This window comes from Helicoverpa zea, chromosome 26, assembly GCF_022581195.2.
Source record: "Helicoverpa zea isolate HzStark_Cry1AcR chromosome 26, ilHelZeax1.1, whole genome shotgun sequence".
Classification (NCBI taxonomy): Eukaryota; Metazoa; Arthropoda; class Insecta; order Lepidoptera; family Noctuidae; genus Helicoverpa; species Helicoverpa zea.
This window is the reverse complement of record NC_061477.1, coordinates 6,803,765-6,815,787: the sequence shown is the minus strand read 5'-3', so window position 1 is coordinate 6,815,787 and position 12,023 is coordinate 6,803,765.

Here is a 12,023-nt window from a genome sequence, read left to right as displayed (position 1 = left end):
GAGGTCTTAAGAGGGTTGGGAGGTTAATTTTAGTGGTAATAAATTAATAATCATACCTATATTTTTTTAAAGAACTTCAGGTGCAATTGTGTACTCAATGAACTGTGTAAAATTACTATATTTTTGTATCAAGAATTTTTGAGATAATGTAATTTTGTTCGCTATGGAGCTAAATAATATTCTTCTCATCATCATTTCTACTAATTTGTTTATTTATTTTATTTAGGATCTCCAACAAAAGATGTACACATAACATGACATAAGTATGACAAAACAATGGGATATTGTAGGTACTCCTACACTTATAGAAGACCATAGCTTGCACAATAATACTAGCTAAACTAAAGATAAAGATAAAGATATATTTATTTTGCAAATATGGGTACAAAAGTAAATGGTGTTATAAAAATAAATAAGTTCTGCCATATTTTGCCATTCGGCGTGCAAACATTTACAAATTGTTGACGTTACAACTAAACAATTAAATTATACAAATCAGTAGCATTAAGTAAAAACTAGATGAAAATTCTTAACAATATAAATAAAATAAAACAATGAAACAAATTAACAGTATTCAATTAATGTGTAGACTTATTACCGACTAATTTAATGTCTTTGTCAGACAGAAATTCACTTATATTATAGTATGCTTTGGTAACTAAATATTGCTTTAACTTATTTTTAAATAATTTAATAGGCAATTCTTTCCATGACTTAGGTATATTATTATAAATGATCGGAGCCATGCAGAAGACACTTTTGCGCATTAAAGTAGTCTTAGCGGTCTGGAGACATAGTCGGCTATTATCGCGTCTGTTTCGTGGAACAGTATCGGCAAGTCGTTTAAAACGGCTCGGGTTCGACTTTACAAACACAGCCACTTCTAATATATACAAACAGGGTAACGTTAAGATTTTGTATTTCTTAAAATAAGGTTCGCAGCTATCGGTGGTTTGAAGCTTAAACATTGCCCTTACACATCTTTTTTGTGCCTTGAAAACTGTTTCCTTCTCGGTCGCATTGCCCCAAAATATTATGCCATAACGTAAGTGGCTTTCAACTATGCCGTAATAAGCAGTAAGTAGTGCATCTGTATATATAATTGACGACAAAGTGTATAGGGCGTATGCCGATTTGCTAAGTTTCTTGCATAAAATCTCTATATGAGCTTTCCAATTAAGTTTCATATCTATCTCAAGCCCTAGGAATTTAGTATTTTCAACTGCCTCTATAATATTACTATCGTATTGTACATTTACGTTTTTATTAGGTATCCGTTGTCTAAAATGTATCAATTTAGTTTTACTTAAGTTAATTTTTAAGTTGTTTGTATCTAACCAGTTTACAACGGATTTTAATGCATTATTTATATCATATTCATAAGTCTCTAAATTATTACACGGTATAGTAACGGTGCTATCATCTGCAAATAATGTCAATTGTTGTTCTATAAATTTTGGGAAGTCATTGATATAGAGTATAAATAAAAACGGTCCGAGTACGCTTCCCTGCGGTACACCATATGTAACTTCGCGTTCTGTCGATCGAAATACATCTTCATGTTTATTGAATTTATTAAATTGGTTTACTTCAGTTATCTGTTTTCTATGTTTTAGGTACGAATCTATTAAATTAAGGACATTACCTCTAATGCCGTATGCTTCTAGCTTCCTTAAAAGAGTAGGATAATGAACATAATCGAAAGCCTGTGTCATATCACAAAACAAACCACACACAGGTCTTGTCATATCTACATTACTTATGACATTGTAATAAAAATCAAATATGGCCATATTAATAGTCTTGTGCATTCTAAATCCCTTCTGTTCGTCACATAAAATGTTATGTTTTTCGACATATTTATAAAGCTCACTATATATGTATTTTTCAAATATTTTAGATATTACGGGTATAAGTGAGATCGGGCGGTAACATTTCATCAACTCTCTGTTCTCTTTTTTGAAAAGCGGCTTAATGATCGATGTTTTTAAGGCATCTGGGTAGATACCAGCACTAATACACAAGTTTATTATATAACTAAGGTGACTACAAATTTCCATAGATACATACTTAAGTATTTTTGTAGCAATACCATCATAGCCCACACTATTCGTGTTATTCAATGACATTATAATTTTATGTATGTCCAACGGAACACTGGGTGCTAAGAACATGGATGACGTATTTGTGTTTATTTTACAGCATTCAGGTTTGTCATTGGCAGCAAGTTTTGCTTGAATTTTATCTACAAAATAGTTATTGAAAGCTTCTGCTATGTCCTTAGGATGTGTTAAACTAAGAAGATACAAATGAAATAAGTAAGAAACAAAATATACATAATTATGTGTACATATACATAATTATGTGTACATATACAAACAATTTACATTGGCAAGGTTTTTAAAGATTTGCTAATCTTGGACATACATTGGCAGATATCTATCTCTAATCGAAAAAAAAAACTGGCAACACTGGCCGGGTGACTTGTCAAAAAACAGCTGTGTAATTTAAAATTAAAATAAAATAGAAAAATAGTCAAAATAGCCCTTAAAAGTATTTAATATAGTAGTAGTGGTCATAAATATAGTGTACAAATGTTTGTGGCGTCATTGTAGAAGGATAACTGATAAAAATCTACATCACACGGAGGCGGTCAGCTGTCAACCGCTCAATTCAAATTAATTGGATTTTTACGGGAAGTATCTTTCTATTACATTTGTGTCACACTTTACTGCATCAGTTCCACAACTGCAGATTGTATTATTTACATTACATATCGGATTTACGTCAAAAACAAAGTCAACCTTGTAACCTACCCTAACATTGCAATAAAAATAAAAAGCGAGTAAAAAGCAAAGATAACTTTCTCCTGATTGCTTAAACTAATAAATCAATATATTATCGGATAAATTACATGTTCCTTTAACGGTTAATTTTGTTGAATTACACATTTAATAAGCATCACGTTTACAGAATAAATATATCTTTTCATATCTCTTCATTTCAATTTCGTGCATAATTCTTTATCAATCTTATGCTCTTCTTTGCTGTGTAATCTTAAAGCTACGGAATTGCATACTTGAAACTATCAGTCATCTAGTGAACTTAACCTGCTATTCTTTTCTGTCTTTCTCATCTTGGTTACTTCACGCTTTCAGTAAATACCTGACACCATGTCCATTAAGACACGAAAGGCTACTGTCAAAGACATGGAGGTAAAACTGAAGGACACCCTGGAAGAGCTGAAAACATCTAAGGAGCTCTGTGGTCAACTGTTGAGGGAACGTGATGAGAGCGAGGAAGAAATACAGAACATAATTAATAAAAACTCAGGATTAAAGTCTCAACTTGCCGAGTTACACATTCAATATATGGATGTGCTGGATCAGCGGGATAGGTTACAGGTTTTTGTAGGTTCTTTTAGTGAATGTAGTGATGCTCATGAGAGGGCTCTGAGTCGCATTACTGAACTGGAGACCAGCTTAAATGATGCTCACAAGTCGTTGACATGCTTCAAGCAAATTCAAGAACAACAAGAAAGTGACGACACTCATCGCCTTTTTAATGAGCTTGTTGCATCAAATTCACTAAATATGAGTCACAAAAAAATTAAAAAATACATTAGAATAAACAAATTGATTCAAAAAATTAAGAGAGTGTGTCATAAACAGAAATCGACTTACAAATTAAATAATTTACTTAAAAGTAAGGTTAATTTAAAACAACAGTTAAATTTGTGCACTAATCAACTTTTACAAAGTAGGCTAATGTACGACCAAGATACACAGGTTCTGCAACAGGAGATGCTTGATCTGCAGCGTGAGTTAACAAAAATTACACACAATTATGAGGCAGCCAAATATCAAATTAAGGCACATATTCTGGCTACCGATGAGCTGCTCCAGTTAGGTAGTGAAAATATGGACCGTCTTGATTCTCTTAAAAACAAATATAACAACTGTACTTGTTCTCAACCAACAGTACAAGCTGACCTACAGTTAACAACGCCTAGTACTATGCAGTCAGCTGTGAACAGTGACACAATACCACCTCGTGTCGCTGTTCAGTGCAATATTCCACCATCAAGCATTTCACATAAACATAGTTCAGGAAATCAAAACTCATCACAAATATTTTCTGATAGATTTGGTCTAGGTTTTGGTAAATTAGTCTCTCAATACTGTAAAAGTAATATAATAAACAATTGTTCACCCGGTGCCAGCTACAATGAGATTATAGAAAGAATTAAATTGACTAATCTTAATACCACTTCATCTGCCATTATGCTATTTGGAGATAGTCTAGCAGTTAGTAAACAAAATATAATAGATTGTGTTGAATTAATGATAAAATTAAATAATGAAACAAATTGCAAGTTTATCATCTGTGCCTTACCATATTCAAAAAATTTTACTGAAGAACAAAATCAGTACATATTTGATTTAAATCTATTAATGTACAATACAACTAAGCATTACAATAATAGAATAATGTACTTTGATACAAATAAATTTATAAATAATTTTGTAATGACAAATGATACAATGTATCTAAGTTTTTATTATAAAAGACAAATTGCTATATTGATAGCAAATAATATACAAATTGACCCGGGTTCTACTACGGTAACCTCTTCTTTTAATAATATTAGTAGTTCTACTAATACAACTATTGATACACCTGATAGTTTAAACTACATGGTGCGACAAAGGGTGGGCCACATCAACTGAATGTTGTACATCAAAACATTCAGGGCCTTTCCGGCAAGGATTTAGAATTAAGTTTATTTATTGAGCATTATATGGTACAAGTAATGTGCATAACTGAGCACTGGCACAGAAATTCTGAAATAATATTCCTTAATAATTGTAATTACACAGTACAAAGTGCGTTTGTTAGAAAGGAAGCCATCCATGGTGGCTCTCTTATAGTTGTGTCTAATAATATAAAGTGTAAAGAACGTTTGGATATAGTTAAATTATCAGTGGAGCGCAACATAGAACTGTCATGTGTTGAACTGGAGCGGTTTGTTATAATTTGTGTGTACAGGCCTCCTTCTGGGGATTTTAACATCTTTGAATCGGTAATGGAAAATTCCCTTTCTAAACTAAATTCAAGTAGTAAAACACTTTTAGTTTGCGGTGATTTCAATGTTAATATTTTAGAATCATCTCCCTTAACTATAAGGTTGCTTAACTTATTTAAATCTTTCAACTTGTTTAATTTATTTCTAGAACCAACAAGAATTACGGCAACCTCGTCAACCTGTTTAGATAATATATTTAGTAATTGTACCGCCACGGAGACTCTGATTACCAATGGCCTTCCTTCCGATCACCGTGGTCAACTGGCACGGTTTCCTGATAGACAGCATAAAATCAAACGGGAAATAACATGTCGCCCCTTAACAACCAGTCGTTTTAATACTTTCAAAAATAATATAATTGCAAAACTAGGCTATGAGATATTAGATAATGACAATCCCCATTTAATGTACGGAGCTCTGTTCGATATCATTAAATATGAATTTAATTCTAGTTTTAAAACCAAAACTTTCGTAATAAAAGAAACGGCTAATTTCAATGAGTGGGCTACCCCCGGCATTTACAAGAGTAGAGCTAAGTTGTATGAGCTGTATGAAATGAAAAATTATAAATTTGATGAAAATTTTATTACATTTGTTAGAAATTATTCCAAATTGTTTAAAAAAGTCTGTCATGCGGCAAAATCGATGTATTTTAGTAATAAAATCAAGAACAGTAATAGTGTAATTAAAGCTACGTGGAATATTATTAATAGTGAGACTGGAAAAAATAAACAGCGTGATACTCGATACAAAATCGTTGATGAGGATCAAGTTTATGAGAAAGATTCGGATGTAGCTAGAGAATTTAATACCTTCTTTTCTAATATTGCAATAAAGACCACTAGCGACTTAGACTCCTCTACCACCAACGCCGAAAAATTTTTACGAAGTAGTGTTAGCCAATGTGAAGCCACATTTACTTTTAGTTATATTACACCTCATGATATAGTTAGAACCTTCAAGTCATTAAATTCAAAAAAGACAGGTGACTTGTGGGGTATCTCTGTAAAAGTTATAGACTGTATTATTGTCGATATTGCACCCTATTTGGCTAGTATATTTAATGAGTGTATTGACTCAGGTACCTTTCCGGAACTTATGAAATACAGTAAGGTTATACCACTCTTTAAATCAGGGAGCAAGAATGACCTAGGCAACTTTAGGCCGATTTCAATTTTACCCGCGTTAAGCAAAATTTATGAAAAAATCATTTTAAATCAGCTACTGCGCCATTTCAATGTACATAATATTTTACATGCGGAACAATATGGTTTCACTAAGGGTCGCTCAACAACGGATGCCGGAGTTGCTCTACTGAAGCACATTTATACCGCGTGGGAGAAGTCGCAGAATGCAATTGGGGTGTTTTGTGATCTTTCTAAGGCGTTTGACTGCGTCCAACATGAAACGCTTACTCAGAAGCTTAAGTACTATGGCATTAGAGATAGCGCACTTAGTGTTATTAGCTCATATTTAAGCGGCAGAATGCAATGTGTTGACGTTAATGGTGTCAAATCTTCCAATCTACCCGTTTGTTTGGGCGTACCGCAAGGCTCGATTCTAGGGCCATTTTTATTTCTTGTGTACATTAATGACTTGCCATATTATTTAAAATCATTGTGTGATGTAGTATTGTTTGCTGATGACACGTCTCTAATTTTTAAAGTTGATAGGAATAGAGTAGATTTTGATGACGTGAATTCGTGTCTGTCGTTAGTAACGCACTGGTTCACAGCCAATAATTTGGTTTTGAATGCGAAGAAAACCAAATGTATAAAATTTGCTTTGCCAAACGTGAAAAATCTCGGCCCCAGTGTAGTTTTAAACAACGAGGAAATTGAAACGGTCCAAGCTACCACTTTTCTAGGAATAACTGTAGACTCCAAAATTCAATGGGGTGAGCATATAACTGGCCTCACGAATAGACTAAGCTCTGCTGCGTACGCTGTCAGAAAGGTAAGAGCTCTCACCGATGTAGCCACGGCGCGTTTAGTGTACTTCAGTTATTTCCACAGTGTTATGTCTTACGGAATTCTTATGTGGGGCAATGCTGCCGACATAGAAAATGTCTTCGTGTTACAGAAGCGTGCTATCCGTGCTATATACCGACTAGGTACTAGAGTCTCCCTAAGGGAAAGGTTTAAGGATATTGGTGTTCTGACTGTGGCGTCTCAATATATTTATGCCAATATAATATATGTAAGGCAAAACATAGAGTTATTTAGTAAAAAGAGTGACGTGCACAATTTCAACACTAGAAATAAACATAAATTAACCGCATCCAACTATCGATTGCATAAAGTGCACGGTTCGTTTGTGGGCCTTTGTATACGCATTTATAATAGAATCCCAGTTCATTTGTTAGAACTAACGGACAGTTCTTTTAAAATCAAAATTAAGGATATACTGATTAAAAAGGCTTATTATAACATTAATGATTATTTCACAGATACACGCAGATGGCAGCTCTGAAGTGGACAACAAGTGTTTTTTTTTATATATATATATTTTGCGACTAATATTGAATTGTATAATTGTAATTTAATTATAATTAAATTGTAATAGACAGCTGTGTTGCTGGGAAGTTTGTTCTTCACCACTTCTTCTTCCCAGCCATAACACTAGGAAGTGGTGAAAGGGGGGCGTTTTGGGGGTGCTGTAATTTTGTATTTTTTGACGTGAAAAAGTGCTAGAATCTAGCCTATTTTCAATAAACGATTTTGACTTTGACTTTGACTTTGACTTTGACTTAATATTCAAAGAAGAGTTCAAAATCTCACAGGCTACTTTTCATCCAGTGCGCAAAGTTGTTCCCATGGGACGAGTGTGAAACTGCTGTCAGAAGCCAGTTAAACAAATAGGTACACAGTTTAGACAAAGTTGCTGTGCCCTTGAATAAATAAAAAATGTTCCCCGCTACCGCTTATAACATAGACAGCGTATCTGGGTAGGGCGAGTGGTGTAATTATCGGCCTCACTACACAAATTGAATTAAAATGTTATTTAGTTTTTATGTTACCTGCGCTCCTGGGAGGTGAAAATGAGTACCCGCAGCGAAAACTCCGATTAAAACTAAGTCAACGATATGTGATAGGGGGAAAAGATTATTTTGGCGGGATTTACTTTTAAAATTATTTTCTGACTCTACCCCAAGTTTCTCAGAGATTGTTTGTGATTGTGCGTTTTTTTTTTTATTAAATTATTTTTTTCTGTGAATATTTACACAGAAAAAAAAATTTCAGATACCTACCAAAAAAAAAAATTACATGCAATTTACATAGAAAACTATACTGTCAGTTACGATTCACCAAAATCACTATGAATTTATAAAATAGGCACAAAAAAAATACAGCTACAAATATTTAACTGGCCTTTTATTTTATAGACGAATTCGGATGGGCAATTTTTTTCGTTTATCTGTTAAAAATACTAGCAATTAAAAATTTATCAGAAACCCGTTATACAATGAACTAGGAAAAACCATTTAAAACAACTATAATAAAAACCATTAAATTTCCTCGTATTTTTTATTATTTAACGTTTTTGTGTTCATTTTCGTTTTGAAAATTCGTTGCGTATTTGTTTTTGTATCAGAAATAAAAACAAAAAAAGTTGTAAAAATTGAACGCATTTTTTTGTGTATGGAGTCATCATCATCATCATCCTCCGAGCCTTTTTCCGAACTATGTTGGGGTCGGCTTCCAGTCTAAACGGATTCAGCTGAGTACCAGTGCTTTACAAGAAGCGACTGCCTATCTGACCTCCTCAACCCAGTTACCCGGGCAACCCAACACCTCTTGGTTAGACTAGTGTCAGACTTACTGGCTTCTGACTACCCGTAGCGACTGCCAAAGATGTTCAAATGACAGCCAGCCCACCAATTTGTTAGCTTCAATTGCATTGTACAACTTTCTTAAGAATTGCTTAAAAACTATTGTAACTGATTGTTTTTTTTTTTTTATAAATAGTGTCTATGGCGTTTCTTGCTAGTTCTTCTCCATGAGGCCAACTCTTTGGAATCGTGCAACTACTTTGACGTTTCGAAAGAGCTTTTATAGGCCTATTTGAAATAAAAAACAAATGAATTTGACACCTATGAACAGACCACGGACATATTTGAATGCTATCAGAGATGCTCACAGACGACACAGACCAACCGCACCAAAAACATTTGAACATTTGATTGATTGACTCCGTAGCTGCTTCGTACCTAACTAAGAACTCCATTATAAGTCATTATCTATTCTCTAAAACAATATTCATTATCTAACACTAGGTCACAAACTAAACTGAAAATTGGAGCAGCACATACTTTGCTAATATAATTAGTATTACTAACCCACTTGCGTATTCTTGGTAATTAGTGATAGTGCTAATTGGTAGTAAAGTGGATTGAGACAAGTAATTTTATTTATGCACTATTCTATTTAATTTGTTAGTGTTTTCTTGGTAAGGAAATGAGTTTCGAGTTGGAATTTTCTTTTATTAACACGCTAATATTAGCTTCACTTATAATCTTAATTTGACCCAATTCCCGGTCTTCGATTAGGATGAAATTTAGCACACGCTCTAAGTTCTAATGACAATACATGACTAGCTAAGAAACTTCATTACAAATCCAATAAATAAAAAAAAGTAGTGCGTGTTTGTAAAGTACAAAATAAAGTTCTATGGCGAGAGCGCAATCAAGTGGAAATAGATAGGTATCGGGATCTATGTAACACAAAGTTAAAGACAGTACACTTTCCTAAGCTGTTTCAGAAGTGTGGAGATGTCATGTGTCATGATGTAGAACATAAGCATGCTCTAGATACTATGTGCAGTAGCATTGTCAATACGTTGTCACTGGCTGCTACTCAGGCCCGGGAAAATAAGGACCACCAAAAGGTGAGACGAGTATCAGGCTGGAACAAGCACGTTTGGGTCGCGTATGAGGAGGCTCGGTCTAGATATTATATGTGGTTGTTAGCTAATAAAACAAAACCTGGGAGAATTTGGGATGACATGAGAAACAGTCAAAAAATCTTTAGGGGTAAGCTTAAATGGTGTCAAAATCACCAGGATCAGATAAAGTATATTAGTATAGTATTTTAGTATTTGAACTATCAATTCTTTTACTACTAATTGTCTTTCTATTCGATGAGTTTCAGTCTTGCTCACTTGGATGTTCTTTCTAATATGAAAACGTGAGTTTGTGTGGCATTTTTTTAATAATTGAAGGTCAAGCGACTTTACCCATAGATTGGTACGAAATTAGAATAGAGGAGCCGCGACCGTGAATGTGGTTAAAAGGTATTTGGAAAAGTTTCATTAAATAAAACCAAAGGTGGATTTTTTGTTAATACAATCTATTTATTATCCCAAATACTTCTTCTGACCATTTTTGTGTGTGAAATAAACATTTTGATTTTGGGACGAAAACTCACAGTTTTATACAGATTAACATTTATCTACCACAAAAACTTTTACCTACATTATTTTAAAATATTACCAATGACTAAAATAAACAGTGAGACCATAGTTTACTCATTCTAAATTAAATCTATATTTTGATTATAAATAAAACGAAAAATAATTAAAGTTTACCAAAACTAAAATTTATATCAAAATTTGCCAATCTATTAACAAATATTTGTTTCAGATGAATTATTAAAACTAATTCGTCAACTGTATTTATAATATAAAACTAAAAACATTTCGTAAAAATGATTGATAATATCAATTTGCTACATATAAATTACATTAGTTAACCACTTAACTCTACTTTTATCACGCTTGAAATATTAAAATATTAGCAAATAAAAATATTTTCCAAAGCTACTGAACTACAGACAGAACAGCTATACTTATATATTTTATATCAAAAATCATCATCTACCTAGCCTTTCCCAACCATGTTGGGGTGGCCTTCCAGTCTAACAAGATGCAGCTGAGTACCAGTGTTTTACAGGGAGCGACTGCCAATCTGACCTCCTCAACCCAGTTACCTGGGCAACCCAATACCCCTAGGTAAGGAAGATTGTCAGACTTACTGGCTTCTGACGGGTAGTCAGAAGCCAGTAATGACTGCCAAGGATATTTAATGACAGCCTCAAGTCGCAAACTTACTGGCTTCTGAATACCCGTAACGACTGCGAAAGATGTTCAAATGACAGTCGGGACCTACAGTTTATCGAACCCTCCGAAACATGGTCGTTGGTGTCCAAGATATACTTAGAAAGTACATTCAAAGTTAGAAACATCACCAAGTATATTATTCCTTTTTTATGTCATACTCAGTCAGGATTCTTTCTCCACCATTACACACACAACACAAAGGGGTAAGCAATAATGTCTGTAGGGAGCCAGAAATATTATAAACATAAATAATATGACACATCTGTCTGTTACAGGGACGCATCAAACTTGCATTACTCCACCTAACTTGTGTTGTTTTCTGACCCACGGTGTAATATGTTTCTTTGCGAGATAGTTAGACATATAGGTACTTATACAATGTGTCCCGGGGATAAGTGACCGCCCGAAATTTTTTGAATATTTGTACAAAATTAAGGATAATTTCTTTTACATTTTTGAAAAAAATCATTAAAAAAATTTTATAGTCAGGCCTGTTAATAACAGGCTTTGCTCTTTTTTTTCAAATTTCAACTGACTGTATTTTTGCATTTGTTTGAAATAGCAGCAAACATTGTTCTGAGCTATTGTAGCAAATATCATGTAGTTTATAAAAAATTAAAAGAAAGTGATATTAAGGGGGCATTTATTGGACTTATTTTGAAAAAACTGAAAAAAAGGCGTTATTTTCTTTGAATTTTTATTTTCTTTTTGTTCTAATAAATGTTTTATTACATTTTTGTTATGTTTGATACTTTTAATTGATAAACTATGATGTCGGCTAGTCAATAAAGAAAAAAGAATTTAAAAATATGTAAAAACT